The sequence below is a fragment of the Myotis lucifugus genome, unplaced genomic scaffold, assembly GCF_000147115.1.
Source record: "Myotis lucifugus unplaced genomic scaffold, Myoluc2.0 scaffold_8628, whole genome shotgun sequence".
Taxonomy (NCBI): Eukaryota; Metazoa; Chordata; class Mammalia; order Chiroptera; family Vespertilionidae; genus Myotis; species Myotis lucifugus.
In genome coordinates, this window is record NW_005879676.1 from 2501 (window position 1) to 6830 (window position 4330).

Here is a 4330-nt window from a genome sequence, read left to right on the forward strand (position 1 = left end):
CACCCAGGGGGTGGCAGATAGAATAAAAGAGCTTATTAAGAAGGTGAACAGAACTATACACGTCCCACCAGCAGGCCAGCAGGACTGGGGCTCAGGTTGACAAGAGCCAGGGACCCCATTACATGTCCTACGAGTCTTTCATCAGCTCAAGGATCATTTCCTCCACTCCATCCACCTTGACATGGTGCTCGATGCGCCAGAACCGATACATGTTGTCCACGTACCGGCTACCAGAGTGGTACGTCCACAACAAAGGCATTATGTATGAGGTCTGCGTGCTTGGGATGAGTGCGTTATCCTCAATGGGGATGTCTATCTGGTGCAACTGGACTTTCAGGACATCTTCTGTCTCCATGATGAGGTACAACCATGTGCGATCGTTTTCGTCCTCATACCACGAGGGCCCACGCCTCAGGAAGATGGGGTGCGAGGTGAGGTGCACCTTCGACGGGAGCTCGGCCATGACCCCTCCGTGGTCCAAGGGGCAACAGTCACTGTTCTCAGAGCCTCTCGCTACTTCGGTCCTGGAATCGAAAGACAGGGGATGGGGTCTCCAAATGCATTTGACCTCGACTTTTATCTTTATGGTTTTTACCGTTGTGTTTGCGGTTGCCCTTGGTTTATTTTGCAAATTTATAAATCTTAATTTTTCTTTATTTTTAGCTTTAGATCTCTCTCCTAGAACTAACTGTACAAAACGTACTTAAGGAAAAATATGACTCTCTGCAGGTAACATGGTCCTATAGAATTTTAAAAACATTTTTTAAATGACAGTTGACTTAGAACATTAGGTTCCTGTCAGGGGTACACCCCAATGATTAGACATTATATAATGGACCAACAAATCATGCAACTAATCTCAAACCCATCTGACACCGTACACAGTTATTATAATATAACTAGAGGCTCAGTGCACAAAATTCATGCACTTGCGGGGGTTCCTTTAGTCAGCGCTTCAGCCTCTTCCAGTTTGGGACCCCTTGTGGGTTGTCCAACTGACGGCTTAGGCCCGCTTTATTGCTGCCATGGAGGCTCCCATCACCCCCCTGTGCTCAGCAACTCTTAGCCTGGCTTTTGGGTGACTGGCGCTCCCACTGTTGGAGTGCACTGACCACCGGTGGACAGCTCCTGCCATGAGCATCTGCCTCCGGTGATCAGTGCGTGTCATAGTGACCAGTCTTTCTGCTGTTTGGTCCATTTGCATATTAGCCATTTATTATATTGATTGACTCAATGCTCTACTTGACTGTGCCATGACTATTCTTTCATTTTTTTCTTATAGTTTTACTGATTTCAGAGAGGAAGGGAGAGGGAGAGAGAGAGAGAGAGATCAATGATAACAGAGAATCACGGATTTTTTGCCTGTTGCATGCCCCTTACTGGGGATCAAGACTTTAACCCGGGCTTGTGCCTTGACTGGGAATCGAATCGACATCTCCTGGTTCCTAGGTTTAAGCTAAACAACTGAGCCATGCCAGCTGGGCTCTTTTCTTTCCTTTCCTTTTCTTTTCTTTTCTTTTTTTTTTAAATGAAAACTTTGTAGTTGGTTCAACTTTTCTTTTTGTCCTGAAAACACCATCTTCTTTCTGATCATCTCAGAGGGAACTCACAAACCATAGAATAAGCCACCTCACGCAAATATTATGCAAATAATATGCTTTACCTTTAACAGCTGGCAGAGGAACAAAGCTAATGTCAGCGTCCAGGTGGGCTTCTTAACAGCGGTCTTACTTCTCAGGTGCTGGAGAGAGAGGCAAGACCAAAATATTCAGGGACAGACAGATACTGGGATAGCTGATCAGGCAAACCGGAATTAAGAGTCAGGTGAAACAGCAAGTAGGATTCCTGAGTTCTCATAACATCATTTATAGAATGATCTCTCCCTTCCCCAAACCTCAGCCATGCTCTTGGCAAGAGCTGTATGGTTTTGCTGCTAAACTCACTTCAGTCTACACAGTCTAAATTCCTCCCTCAGATCAGACTCCATCCCCAATCTTTCCTCCTCCTCCTGCTCCTTCTCCTCCCATCCATCTTTTTCATACCTGTCCTTCTTGCAATGGAGGCAAAAGCCTGTTCTTCACTTCTTTCCTCTGTGACCGGTCTCTGCTTCCCCCTGTCACCTGCAGAAGAATGAACATGACCATGATACACAGGTTCCTGGGAGTCCATGTACCAGGAATTTGTCCAGAAAAACAAGGTTCCCCTGACTCACACCCCAGAAACTAGTCCCGTAAGACAGGTGGTGGTGAGGAAGGAAAGAGGTTTATTCAGGTGCCGGCAACCTGAGAAGATGGGGGAAGCTCGTTCCAAAACCTATCTGCACATCTCAGTGTAGGCAGAGGCTTTTATAAGGAGGGAGAGGCCAAACAGAGCAAAGAGGTCAGGGGGCAGGGCTTGAGAAGTACTCTATGTGCCTACAGGCACAGTCCAATACAATAAGGATCTTACAAGTGGTCAGGTGTCGGTCCAGAGTGCGTCATCATAGATTTTGTCCTCCTTGTTCTAAGGTTGAAGGTCATCAAATCTCCCAGAACTGGGAAGGTCAGAGTTCATATCTTGTAAAATTAGTTCCTAGGATTCTTACACAAACATGCTGTTTACCTACAAGATTCATTATTAGTCAGAATCTGCATTTACAGGAACAATGTGGAAAGAATAGGGAGGTGAGTTGTAATTCCCACTGTGACATGAGCGCTGAGATGCTTCGTTCTTCTTCAAGGCATTTGCACCCTTTTATTTTTTTTATTTTTTATTTTTTATTTTTTAAATATATTTTATTGATTTTTTACAGAGAGGAAGGGAGGGAGATAGAGAGTTAGAAACATCGATGAGAGAGAAACATCGATCAGCTGCCTCCTGCACACTCCCCACTGGGGATGTGCCCGCAACCCAGGTACATGCCCTTGACCGGAATCGAACCTGGGACCCTTCAGTCCACAGGCCGATGCTCTATCCACTGAGCCAAACCGGCTTCGGCATTTGCACCCTTTTAAAAAGTCAAATTGGCCCTGGCCGGTTTGGCTCAGTGAATAGAACATCAGCATGCAAACCAAAGGGTAACGGGTTCGATTCCAGTCAAGGGCACAAGCCCAGGTTGTGGGCTTGATCCGCAGTTAGATGCAGGAGGCGGCCGATCCATGATTCTCTCATCATGGATGTTTCTAACTCTCTCCCTCTCCCTTCCTCTCAGAAATCAATAAAAAATATATTTGAAAAAAAAGGCCGATGCTCTATCCACTGAGTCAAACATGCTCAGGCGCTATGTTGTCTTTAAAAAACTCCCACCTGGTATGTGAAACCAAAAAAAATAATAAACTATTTTAAAACAATGTGCATTTAATCTGAATGCCACACTTGCTTAATATTTTTAAAATGGTTTTATTGTCTCAGAGAGGAAGGAAAAGGAGAGGGAGAGAAATATCGAGGATGAGAGAGAATCACGAATAGGCCGCTACCCAACGACGCCAACTGGGGATCGAACCCGCAACCTGGGCATGTGCCCTTGAAGGGGAATCGAACCGTGACCTTCTGGTTGATAGGTCCACACTCAGCCACTGAACCACTCCGGCTGGGCCCGAAGTGCAATATTTTGAACATGAGAAACACACCTTAGGAACATAACCCTCACGCTCCCCAGTCCTCAGCCTTAAAGGTCTCAATGTGCATTTGCAAACCCTGTCTTGCAAGAGGAGAATTTAATCAGCAGTCAGTGATCTCTTTAATGCAACCATGGATGACCTGAAATTGATTTCTGGGGCTCACCCTGGGCCCGCCTCTCGCCACCTGTCTTGGGTGTGATGCTAGATAAATTTTATGATCGCTGGGCTTTGTTTGGGGATGTTTAGTGCTAAACACAATTAAAAACCCAAATGGATCCAGAGCTAGACACTAAAGCCACACACAGAGCCAGTTCGAGCCTTCAGCTGACTAGCCCTGGCATTCCTCGTAACTCCTCAAAGGAAAGAGATGATCAGCATAAAACACCCGTAATCCCCCAAACATTCGTTCTTTTTTTAGAGAAGGTAGTATTGGTTGAAGAACCTCAGGAGATCAAACAATGAGAACGCTGGTCATTGAAAAGAAAACTATTTCCAGTGATGTCTTCCAGCCTTGCCTACCGGGGCTGGGCTGATATTTTCAAGCTGAAGGTCTTTTTCTTTATCTTTCTCTGTTTAATATATATATATATTTTTTTAAATATATTTTATTGATTTTTTTACAGAGCGGAAGGGAGAGAGAGAGAGAGTCAGAAACATCGATGGGAGAGAAACATCGATCAGCTGCCTCCTGCACATCTACTGGGGATGTGCCCGCAACCCAGGTACATGCC

General features: G+C 45.4%; 1 pseudogene; it reads right to left on the bottom strand.

Moving 5' to 3' along the window:
- Positions 1-127: 127 nt before the first annotated feature.
- LOC102431157 lies at positions 128-463 on the bottom strand (annotated as a pseudogene).
- Positions 464-4330: the final 3867 nt, after the last annotated feature.